The sequence below is a fragment of the Symphodus melops genome (assembly GCF_947650265.1).
Source record: "Symphodus melops genome assembly, chromosome: 6".
In the NCBI taxonomy this organism is placed as follows: domain Eukaryota; kingdom Metazoa; phylum Chordata; class Actinopteri; order Labriformes; family Labridae; genus Symphodus; species Symphodus melops.
In genome coordinates this window covers 22813189-22826141 of record NC_136696.1, presented here as the reverse complement: position 1 = coordinate 22826141, position 12953 = coordinate 22813189, and the positions used below count along the sequence as shown (strand labels likewise).

The 12953-nt window shown below is 42.8% G+C and overlaps 1 long non-coding RNA gene across 2 annotated transcripts in view; it reads left to right on the top strand.

The window, feature by feature from the left end:
* LOC306826041 overlaps window positions 1-11950 on the top strand; it is a 39859-nt gene extending 27909 nt beyond the window's left edge. For both annotated transcript variants that reach the window (XR_013779346.1, XR_013779347.1), the window contains exons 3-4: window positions 2211-2300; window positions 10452-11950. This is a non-coding gene — a long non-coding RNA (uncharacterized lncRNA). The remainder of the gene's footprint in view (window positions 1-2210; window positions 2301-10451) is intronic.
* The last annotated feature ends 1003 nt before the right edge of the window (window positions 11951-12953 follow it).

The window sequence follows — 12953 nt, the reverse complement described above, 5'->3', positions numbered from 1 at the left end:
ACATAATATTGGAGTGGGGGGAGAGTTTCAAAGGATGACAGATGATGCAGATTTTCCTTCCTCATGTCCTGGAACAAAACCTGCAGCTATCACCTGGTTGCAGTGCATTATGGGCCCTTTTGGCTGAGGTCATGGTGTACTTTTTTCAAGAGTTTATTTACCCGAGTACTTTTGTTCTTCATGTTTACAGGATGCAGAATACTGAGCATTTAAATAAATATTCTGTATGGATTTTTTTGAAGTTCCTTCCAAGAAACGAGAATATTTTTTACAAATCTTTTTGAACTCATCTCTAAGTGTTCTTTGCTTCTAAACCGCGAGCGTGTTCAGTGTGTTGTAGAGACTCAGTTTTGTGGTCTGCAGTATCCCTGCGTGAGTGTCTCTCTGCACGCATCAGCCACATAGATACTTGTTTTATGTACCTGCCAGGCAAAGCGATATTCCAGATAACACCGAGGAGCTGCGCCCACTCAACTTTTCTTTTCCAGTGCTCATATATTTCTCTTCAGCTTTTTTGGCCTCTGCTGTCGCCAAGGCAATTTAGTCATAGAAAAACTGCACGATCAGCAGGATTGTTCCACTTGGAGTCAGAGTTAGAAGTGTTGAAAAGGCCTCGCCTGCAACTCTTCGTCTATCAAAATACTGTAAATCCCTTCCCTCACCTAACCCCCGCCTTTCATCTCCTTCTCACTGTTTATCTGTGCAGAACGGACTTATATTGGCTGCATTCAGTGATTCGCTGGCTTAGATGTGTCTTTGGGTTTCCTATTTCTGTACGGAAAAATTAAATATCCTGTGTGGTTTTGATGTATCATCACCTATGTTTTTCTTTGACTGATTTGACTGCAGTTTCTACAACTGCAGCTCTCACTTTCAGTGTACTTCACTCATATATTCAGGGCCTCCTGTTTACACTGTTACGTGATAGTATTCTGTGATTTATCACCAAAGACAACATGTCCAAATTTCAGCTCGAACAATCCAAAGAAAACATTTTGTAATACTGTTGTACTTTTAATGTATGTGTGTTGAAAGTGACACGCAAGAACTGTATTTGCAGCTTTTCTGTGGCGGTACTCACTAAAAATCCTGGATGCTATCTCCCCCCCCCCCCCCCCCCCCGGCACATACTCGCCAAGGCATCATGAGTCATCAACATGCATATACACACACAAACAACACACGCACACATACACACCCACACAGAGAGTGCAGCGAGTGCACAGCTCGGACATGAATCTCCCTCAACGGGCTGGAGGAGTTGGGTTACTCATGAGCCCTTAAACATGTGCTGGCTGCACTCCAAGGCTCTGCACTGCAATTACAAACGTTAAAAACAATATATAAAAGACCCTTCCCCACCAAGGCCGTGTCCTGCACTGCAATTAGCGTCCTTGTACAGAATTATCACCCTTCATCAGCCACCGCCATACTGAGCGGAGGCCTGTAATTGGCTCTGTCCTTCTAGGTTTGCCGAAGGACGAAAATCCCCCCTCACATTTTTTCGCCATCGCTTTCTTTATTTCTCCGCTTCCTTAGATTCCATTTACAGCCATTTCCTTTTCATTTCAGCTCAATACAATGATCTGTGCCTCGCGCGCCCACGCGTGAACAGGACGACACGGGCAGGTGTCAGAAGCAGCCTCGAACATTAACGCAGCGCAGTCTGTACACGTGTGAATGTGAACATACTGTGCCGCATGTGCAGGAAAAAAAGGGAAAAAAAACACACACAAAAAACCCGCTTATGATGCTCACAAGTACACGCATATGCACCACGTCGCCCACGCACATGACACCCGGCGTTCAGCGTGCCAGAGTGTTTTTGCACGTTATGCAGCGAGTGGGTGCGAAGGCCAAGGCCTTGTGTGTTGGTGTTGGTGTTGGGTGAGCATGTGGCAGCGCGAGTTGGCCGCTGTACAGGTCGGTAAAGAGAGGGTGCGGCATGTTACATGTTGCACTAATGAGTTTCTGTGGCCAGGCGAGACCGTGGAGTGAGTTTATTAGTAAACAGGCAGCAGAGATGAGACGCTGCAGCCCTCTGCTGCTGCTGGCTCTGCAAATGATCACTCTCTCTGCTTCTGCTCCTCTTCATTGTTTTCCCTTACTTTCCCTGTGAATTGTATCAGTTCTTACTCACTCTCTCTCTCTCTCTCTCTCTCTCTCTCTCTCTCTCTCTCCCTCTCCCTCTCTCTCTCTCTCTCTCGTAGGCAGTGAGATGGATTTGACTTCGGCCACTACAATTTGACCAACAAGTGAAATCACAGACGAACAGATTGGCTGACGATAACAGCTGCATTGTAAGTACCATAATGTATCATCAATTCAATGTGCTGTGATTTAACGATGTTTTCTGATGTGGTTTAATTTAATGAGATGAATCTGCCACAAGTTTCATCTGTAATACGCATTCTGTTTAACGGCCTCATCTCCATGTATTTCTTCCTCTGTCTGACACTGAGTACAATGTGAGCCTGCAGTGGATCGCACCAGAAGGCTGAGTATTGTGTCTTTATCCCATCTGAAAGGCCAAGTGGTCACAATGGCTTGTTAGTGCGGCGCAAAAACAAAAAGGATCTTTTGAGAAGAAACGGGTGAAATCTTGATTGTCCACCGCACCGGGGGAGTCTTGACTTCTCCATGCCGGGCTCTGGATCTGTTAGAAAATGGCTTCCACTCTCTGCCTCCCTGCTCCAGGCTCCCCGCCGCCATTTTGTGAACCACTGCCAAAGTAGCCAGGTAGCGAAATGAGAGGGACAGAGTAAAGTGGGAGAGGAGAGGAGAAGAGGGAGCGACTGGGTGCTGGCGAAAATGAAAGGGAAATGAAGACACACAATACTGATGATAGAAAATATGAATATTTCAGACTTGTTGCAGACTGGCTGCATCCTCCTCTCTGGATCTCTCCCAGCTCTTCTTCTCAGAGGGGCTAACCCTGGGTGGACGCCATAAATGGTTCTTTTTTTTTTTTTTTTTTTTTTTTTCATCGGGGCCAATGTGCTTGCAGGGCCCACAGCTGCATGACCCCCTTCCACCCTCCCTCGCTCTCCTCCACACCACTCTCAATTCCCCCCCCCCCATTGCAACCCAACCTGCCCACTTATAGCACTCCAGAGCCAGAGTAACACGGGTAAAGCTTCAACATCTGCTCATGTACCTGTCTCCACCCTAACCACAGCACTCTGTTAGCTGTAGCCTGAGCCCCAACTGTGCGTGAATCATATGCACTTAGTAACCCCAGGCCCCACCCTACAACCTCCAGCTACTGTAGCAAGCCGCCTGCTGCCGCTCTGGAATCCACTATGTGCCAGGCATTTGATTACATGTGCAGATGTTATTAAAATCCTGCTCTCATCTGATCCCAAGACCGCAGATATTAAATCTAGCTCCTAGTAGGTGCCTGCCTCTGCTGCTTCTTACTCTTGATCAGCCTATTGCTTAACTGATCGGAGAAAAAAAGTTGCCAAAAAATCCCCCTGCATTTTGGCGTACAAGCTGTAATGGATCAGTGAAAAGTGCACTATTGTTTGTTGTTAATGTGGCCTTCACATCATTCACTCATTAAAGATACGGATATATTGGAACTTCTGGAGTTTAACAAACCAATATACATCTGTAGTATTGTAACTTTCTTTTTTCCTAAAGCTTTATTTTTTGAGGTTTTATGACTTTATTTGATAGGACAGGGAGGAAGAAGGGCTTTAACAATCGGGTGTTTTCATAAATTATTTATATTTCATTATTTACTCTCTTTTTTTGTATATGTAAATATGTATATACGACAGTTGTTATGAAGTAGGGAAGAAGAGGTAGGTTTAAATAAGCTTATCCTTAATCCTACTACTTTTGGGACATGTTGGGTCTTATTAGTATTGTTAATTTGACTATTCTTGTTAATATGTTGTTTGTTTGTTTGTTTGTTTTTTTAGTTCACTTTATTCTGCTACTTGTATATGTTCGAAATAAATTTGAGAATTAGACAGTGGATAGAGTCTATAATCAGGGAGGGAGAGAGAGAGAGAGAGTGGGGACCCGGACCGCCCGCTTGGAGGACTAAAGCCTCCGTGCATTAGGTGGGCGTGGGTGCACTAACCACTACACTACCGGCACCCCGCATGGTGACCTTCTGCCTTCATCCAGCACATTTCCAGTTCATGGAAAAAGGCTTTTAAGAATAGTACTGAACACTGGAGTGTGTATGATATACTTATTTTATTATATGCTCATAATTATATATCTTCAAGGTTACAATGATATGCTTGACTTGTGTTTTGTCAAACTGCAAATTGTCACAGCATGTTGCAAAAATATTGCACTTGAAAAGAAAAAATCCTGCTCAAGTGTCACTTGACAAGACGTTCAGAGGGACTGAATAGCTGTGATTTTTCGAATAGATTGGTGATACTTAGCAAAGACTAGTGTGCAGGATTTTTTCTTTTCAAGTAATAGTTTGTTGCCCTACGCACCTATGTTATGAGATAGTTGGGTATGCGAACACCTCCTAAAAAAATGCAAAAAGATAATTGAAAGAAAAACAAACACAAATGGTAAAATAGCTGACCTTTAAATAGTTGTACTTTAATTTGACTTCATTTGACAAACAGTTCCATTTCAATGCAAACAATCAGTCTGCCCCTTACATTTGAACACTCCTACATTTCTTTATTAAACACACTCTAACAGTTTATTAGCTTATTTATGATGCTGCACTTATTGACTCACACAGCCATCAAACCATGGGCCAATGAGTGTGGATTTGCACGTTTGTACCTTCTTAATGCAAACGGATTAATCATAGAGATGAAAACAGCGAGTGCATATCTTCGTGTGAGGCCGAGATGTTGGAAAACAGCCCACGAGTGCATCTTTACTGGCATGTGACTGTTTCAGATTCTAGCTGTAAAATATAGCAGGGGTCCTTCCAGCAGACAGACCTGGCCTATTTAGGCCTGTCACAGTCAAACTGTCATTGAGACAGGCAGATAGACAGTCAACTGCTTCACTTTCAGTCTTGAATTCACTCTCCCCCCTTTGGCTCCCTGCTCCTGAATCTGGCCATGTGTTTGCACACGGGGCAGAGCAGCCTCCATATTGTGTTTGTGGAATGAATTATGAATGCTATTGCATAACTGTAACTTGTTTCTGGGGCGATCTCTTCAGCATCTACCCAGAGACCGAGGCATGAATACATTTCCCCGCCTTAGACCCCTTGGAAGTGATACTGTGAGGCTGGCCTGCCTACGTTTGTTTATGGTTATATAGAGCAGATGGCGCTGCAACATGGTCACATATCACACACTGGCTGCCTGGCTGGCACTGCCACATATCCATACTTATAGACAGAAATGTAGGGATTTTAAAAAGGGGATTTAGAATCCAGAATTATAATTAATCTAGTAATTTAAATAAAAAAGGAGACACATTGAATGTCTTTACCAGAGTACATTTCTGTACATTCTTCATGTTGGCTGTAGGCCTGGAACAATAAGCACTGGCAGTAATAACCGCTGCTAACTTTGCTCTAATGCTAACTTTGCAGTATTTACAGTCCTAGCTGTCAGCTGTAACTGCTAACCACTGTAGAGAGACGGACTACAGGCAGCTGTAGCCTGAGGGAAACCAGTTCTTCAAGGTTACAAACTGTACAGATCCCTGTCTGCCTGCTCTGGTCCTCTGTCTGTCAGCTGAAGTTCATATCCAGGCAGAAAGGTATTTGTCCCACCCTCTAAATATAGCTAGCGACAGATGCAGCTCGATGGGGCACTGCCCAAGCTGAAAGGGGCCCTGCAGGCAGGCTGTAGCAGAGCTGGGCATGCAGACGTGTCAGGACTATGGACTTCTCTTAATAGATGGGGCCCTACAGGTCACCAGCAGCCACATGGCAATGCACGTATAAGCAGCTTCTATTAGCTAAAGGACACAAAGAATGAGAAAACTAAATCTCTACATGTGAACAATGTTCACAATGCATTGGGAGAAAATACCTCAACACACTCAGACGAAAAAAAGTTAAATGTGTAGACTTACAGATTAGAGATTTCCTGAACACAAAGAAATTCTAACTTCTTTCTCCAAGAAAACTATTAACTTATTTTACAACTCAGTAGTTTGAGTTTGCTAATGCGGCCTTTACGTAATGAATGCAAAACATCTATTTGATCACTTCTTCTTTTTCTTTTCTTTTTTTTTTTTAGGCTGTGAACCCTATAACCCTAAAGTCAAGTCAGCAGCCATGGGCTGTCGGCTGGTTCCACGAAATACATCTGATCAAGACACAGATTAGTTCTTCCTGCCTGTAGTTAAAATAAGAAATGCCATTCAGACATGTGCAAAGATCTCCTGATAAAGAAGAAGGCCTCAGTGTATAGTTTTCAATTATGTTATTGTGCAAAGCAAAGAAAAACAAAACTCTGTCTGACAGTCCCTGTGGTTCATTTGGTGACCTCAGTTTAATCATCAGTTTTAAATGAAATTCTACGATTTTCTAACTTAATTCTTTCACAACCAAGTTATTTTTATTGTGTGAAAAACATTGCCCGATTTTCTCAGTGTCTTTTGGGCATTTCCAGCCATTAACAGAAACAGTGATCTGAACTGTAAGATGAATTATATTTAAAGGTCTCTTGTGAAAAGAAGTTCCAGGGTCAAACTTTCGATAGGCCCGCACCCTGCTGTGCATCCCGCATTGTTACCATGCAAGTGTGTGTGTGTGTGTGTTTTCCTTATGTACTGTACATGTGACTGTATACTGTGTGTGTGAGATGAGAAGCAGCTGGTAAGGTTGGCCTGAGTGGTCTGGGTGACCCCTGCTGCATTCCCTGTCATTACAATGATTGGGGTGAATTTTTTTTTTTACCTCTAAGGATGGGGGCGCGGGGGGGGCGTTGGGGGGCTGCACCAGGCTCGGCTCACTCTGCCTAATCTGGCCGGCTTCACCTGGCATGTTTATGGTTCTGCAGGGGGATGAATGGTGGTTGGGGGGGTCAGCGGGGCCTGTTCATCTCACAAGCAGACAGGCAGACGCACAATTTATGAACGTAGGCGATAGCACATACACACTCCATCATGCATAGATCACTTTATACACACACACAAATGGATAATGCATGCTTTGACCCATATAGGTATATTCTGTACTTACATTCAAACACGGTCTGACACTCTTCTGCACGAGGTCTGGGAGCTCAGTATTTGCCTCCTGCAGAGGTGACGGCGAGGTCAGCCTGTCTGACTTTGAGCAGAATCCCCCAGCGGCTTGCCCCAGCCGTCCCCCCTGGCATGTGTAACAGGACCTGCCCATGCTGCACCCCCCCCCCCCCCTCATCCCTCTGCTCCTGTACGCTCCCCCCCTGTCTCTCGCTGCTGCCTCTCCCCTGGCCCTGGTATAAATAGATGGGTCATGCCTGCTGTGCTGCTGTCAGGGGGGCATGCTTCTCTTTATAAATGCTTCACCATGTCTCTCTGGATTCCTTCTGTCTTCACTCAGACACACAGACAACACTGTTGGCAGATATGTAGAGGTATAGAGACTAGAGAGTATAACACGGAACCGTCTATGTCTATAATTACATTCACAATATGATAAGCCACCCAGGGGATCCAAAAGGTGGATAGATGAGAACACACTGCGTCCTACTAAGCATGAGTACTATTCCTATAGCATCAACAGGCCTCGACTCAATGAACTCACCAGGTTAAGGTCTTGTATAAAGAGTCAGCGTAAGTGGGCACTTCCTTCATCCTCATCAGTGCCGATCAAGGGTTTCAGTTTATTAGGGAATATCAATGTGTGGTTCCATAAAATTAAACAAGAACAGGAAACCTCACAAAACCTTTAGTAAGTTAGTAAAAACTGAACGACCAATTTAACAAATCAGAAACTGAATAAGTGAACCACAATAAAAATATGAGTGAGAATTTGATGCAAACTTACTGTACTTGAATTTTTTGAATAGCCTGATCTATTGTTCCAGTCACATGTCTGATTATTAAGTTTTGCAGTGTTAATACGAAGTCTTACATATTGGATGTGTAAGACTGTATTTGACCAGACAGTCAGTGGATGTGCATAACTACTTTAGTCGGGAATAATGAGCTTTATGTCCATTGTTGTTCTCATCGAGCTTTTTTAAAACATGTTGATTAAGATAAATATTACATTTGTAAATACACCAAATATAAGGGTGTGATAGAAATGTGCTTAAGTTTGGTATGTTTGTACCTCCTCACACTTCTTTTTGATGTGTGAATGGAGTTCATTTATAGTTTGACATTTTATTTAGCATTAGTTTGTCAGTCTGCTTGTTTGTACTTTTCCCCCCCCATATTCAAAGTAAAACTTCCAACCAAAGAGATTGGGGGAGCATATTGTTTCTTTTTTTTTCTTCTGAATTTGCCGCTGCTCCGTGTGACCACAGACAACCACAACCCTAAAGATCCTGTTACAAGGTTACAGCACTCCACTCCATCTTACTATCAGTGAAAGTCAGCTTCAGTATTGATTGATGCCTCTGTAGCACTTAGGCTGAAGTGTGATTGAATTAAAGTGGCTCTTTAAGCAGTGTGTGCCTTCAGTGAGAACGCTGTGTGAAAAAGTGATGTGGCAAATGAATTTCATGTTTTGCTTTTCTCCCCGTGAAGGATCTTTCGTCCATGTTTGTGTGTAAATGTGTGTGCACGTGGCCATGCCATAGACACATACGCTTGTGTGTGTTGTGCTGTTGTGTATGCACGTTTTTGTCCGTGCATGTCCTTTACTGTGTGAGTGTGACATGAGATGATGACGTGCAGAGAGAAGGACTTTGCACCTCAACCCTTCTAAACGGCTAATGGAGGTGCAAGGCTGAGCAGTGTATCAGTTACAGACGCTGTGCTTTCAAGTGTTTGCTGAGTCTGCGCAATTTTAAGGCGGCTGGATTTTTCTAGGTGGATAGGTTGTTAGTAAATGAGGGTTTAAAATGGAATTGCATAACTGCGTGAAGAGCCCTTAACAAATGTGCACAAGAGTTCGTGGATGTGTTTGCTTGCGTTGCATACTGCCTCTCTTCTGTATGTGTGTGTGTGGGTGTGAGTGTGAATACTTCCCTGTCACTGGATGATAGCAGTTGGCTTCACTTGAAAGCAATATCTGTCCTGGCCATGCACTCTGCTGGTCAGGACCCCAGAGCCATCTACTATATTAGATTGAAGTATGTCCAGTCAGCAGCTTGAGAGGACACCGTGCCTGACCTTACCTTATGAAGTCTGGAACCCACATTGCTGAGCTCTTGTGCAGGGCTGCACAGCGGGAATAGAGACTGGGATATGGACTGTGCAGCGCCGAAAGTCGTGTCCTATGAAGTTACTGTACACCAGCAATTAAAATCAAGACATGAGCTCTTTTCGCACATGTACTGCTGAACATTTCTGGACAGCTTGTCCCTGATAATTTCCAAGTTGTTATTCATACTTGTCCCTTACGGTGTTAAGTTTTCCCTGTCGGACAGAGAGGGCTGTTTATAAGGTATTCAAGATGGCAGGAAAAGCAGAGACTGACGCTATGGCAGCTATTGCCTTTATATCAACATATATAATTGGAAGTTTCCACAAAATCAACCAAAGAGTGGAAAATAACATAATGGCTTGTAAAACATAGTGTGAAGCTTCCTAAATAGTTCCTGCTGGGTTCACACAGCAGCTCAGCCAGGCGTCACATGGTCATTTCACTCGAAGGCCGGCAGAAAAAAAGACCAGGCAAAGTCAGGATGAGAAAAAACAGGTTATCCAAAAATCCTATTTCTCATTTGAAAATGTCAATAGCAAGTCTGCTCTTAGCACTGATAAGCGTTAGATGAAAGCTATTAAAAAGTAATCGAGTCCCTGAACAGTTTCTCAGCGTATGGTGCTCAGTCTTTCTTTCTCTCTACCTATGTGTATACTCTCTGCAGGTTGCCTTATACCTTTTGTCTATGTCTGCAACGTCTGTATCTCTTCCTGTGTGACTATTTACCAGTAAGGGTGCGTGTGCTTGTGCATACTTACAATCCACTCATGCACTGCTGTTGTGTAAGTACAGCAGTGTTGAATAATGCAAAGAGCCTCAGACTCACCGCTGAGTAGACACAATGGGGCCTCTCTGCTCAAGACATACCATTCTGTGCTGTGCTGTACATTTGTGTCCTCACAGATGGCATAGTATTACTGTAGAGCTGCGTGCTGCCAAAGATTACCCAGATATGACGTTGTGCTGCAGACTGAGAAACATGCAGGATGGTGTGGGTTTCTCATAGAAGAAGCCGAACAGGACTTCTTAAAAGTGTACTGATAATAGACATAACTATATGCATTGATCGTAAACCAACCTGGGTTATATGTTTTTCATCTAAGAATACAAAACTCTTTTTTTCAACATCCGCCAGAGTGTTCACTATTGATCTTACATGTAGTTTTTTTTTTCTCTTTGTATTTTGCAGAAATGATAGATTTTCCTTCTTGGAGATTTCCAGGCAAGGCTACTGACGGGCTTCTAATGGAGGAATGGAAGGAAAATGATGTATGTGTCCCCCCCCCCTTCCTTTGCTGTGTGTCAGAGCAGGTGAGAAACATTAACATCAGCAGCAGCTGCAGTACCTCTGCTCCGCACATGTGCACCAGGATATGAGCTAGCTTTAGTTCACTCTCTGTCAACACAGGTCACTAATGTCAACACTCTCCTCTCCAACCCACGCAAAACGGTACAGAAAAATACAGGAGAGCAGATTGGAAGCCTTCGAACATTTTCAGAGGTTAAAAGAGACAAAATTACTGGCAAATATCTTTGATAACTCATTAAATTAATTAAACTGATCATAATAATCAACAGAGCCTATTTGAAACAGTATATCTAACAAAACTTTGAATTTTAATAGCTCTCAGATTCCTGTTCGGATGTCACAGTACCCTTCATGTTATGTGCAGGTCACATTTGAATATGAAAATATTATGGCTGTGATATTTGTTTGGGACGTATCCACCTCCACATTTGAATCCTCCCTCCTCAGACTCAGCCATGAACCGGCTGACCTGGCTGTCTCATTGTGTTCAGAGCACAACATGTCCTGTCACACCGGTGTCCCAGAGGAGAGTGGCGTGTGTATTTTGGTTTCTGTGAATCATAACCGCTGTTTTGTGTTCACTGGGTTGTGTCAAAGCGGATTACCTGCCTGAACGAGGACCTGTGACGACTTTGTTTTTTAAGACTGTCCTTTGGGGTGAGGTAGTAGGTTGTATAGTTTTAGGGTCATACCCTTCCTGTCAGATAACTATACAACTTACTGTCTTTCCTGAAGTGACTGTAATGTCTTCAGACGCCGTTGTTAAAGCTTTTGGATGTGGATCAACAAAGGTGAGTCATTGCAATAAAGACTATAGGATCAATAGGTTCATCTTTTTTTCCCTTTTGTTAGCTCATCTCAAATGTTTGTAAATGTTTTATTCATCTCTTTCAAAGAAAGGTCCGTCTAAGAGAAAGGAATTCACCAGAAACTCCTAGTTCACGCTCTAGTTTGCCAAAATGAATTGTAAGGTTGTGGACATTTTCGACACGGATACCAAGTGTCGTTAAATAACACGATCTCTGTTCTTGATATTGTCATTAGTATCAAAAGGTGCCGAAGCTTTAAAAAAACTGTAAATATCACTAGTCACATTTTTAACCCAGAGAGAGAGAGAGAGAGAGCAACGTCTAAGTTGTGCAAATACTACATGCAATTCCAGTACTGAAGTGTTGCCAAAGTGCTCGAGTGTTATAGAGCTAGAGTTCTTAGAGTGCAGTTTGCTTGCAGTTTTTACCCAGTATAGAGCCGACATAACCAAGTATAGAGTGCTTCTATTTTTTTCACCATGGTAACAAAATGGGTATCTAAATAGCTTCTTTTTTTTTCTTTTTCTTTTTTTTTCTAGTATTGCATCAAAGTCTAAAATTCTGGTATTTTGATAAGTTTTGATACTAGACCTTCATCAGATAAACAGCTTGTCCTTTAACAGGAAGTGGCTACAAGCCTGTAACCAATCAACATCATCACATCAGGTCCAAGAAATAATTTTTAAACAGCTTTTTGACAAATCTGTTTAAAGGTATGTTTAATCTCTCAGAAAGCTGATTCTTGCCAATGAATGTATTTTGCATGTTTGAGAGTGTGGAGAGTTTGATTGCGTGTTTTTTTTTTTATTGCTGTCACATGTTGTTGTTGTTTTCGTTTTGTTTTTTTCCGAGGGAGCCTTGTTGCTCTTATTCTCAGTTGATTATGTTCTGACTGTAAAGTCCTAGTCCTGGAATTGGAAGTGAATATTAATTAATAGTGTTGGTTTTTGAAAGTGTAAAAATGCATGACGACATGTTTATGTAGAAAAAGAAAAATGTTAAAGTGTTCGTAGCTCAACCAGAATGCTCTCTAACACAGCTTCGACCAAAGCGTGTTGACCTATGGGACCTTTCTGATGTTCGAACGGGGTGAGGTAGTAGGTTGTGTGGTTTCAGGGTAGTGATTTTTGCCCAATCAGGAGATAACTATACAACCTACTGCCTTCCCTGAAGGGCAGCAATACATCAACTTAAAGCCAACAGGAAGCAGTGTCATTCATAGAAAAACTCTCATAGTCAACAAACCAGGTCAACTTCCAGGACCCTGAGCTGCTTTATGCCTCTAGAAATGTATCAAGATTGGGGTGCTTCTATGCTTTTATTTTGATAGGACAGTGAAAAGGGGGAGATAGATCATGTTGGAAAGCAGCTAAGGGTCAGAGTTGAACCTGGGCCCCCTGCTTCAAGGACAACAACCTCTGTATGTGGCGTGCAATCGAACCACTTGGCCAACAGGCGCCCCACCAACTGATATGTAAAGAGCAGAGGACGAGCAGGTAACGTCTGTTCAGTATCACAAGTGTTGTTGAGTTGACTCTTTTGCTTTAAACTTAATAAAGAAAGTATAATGATC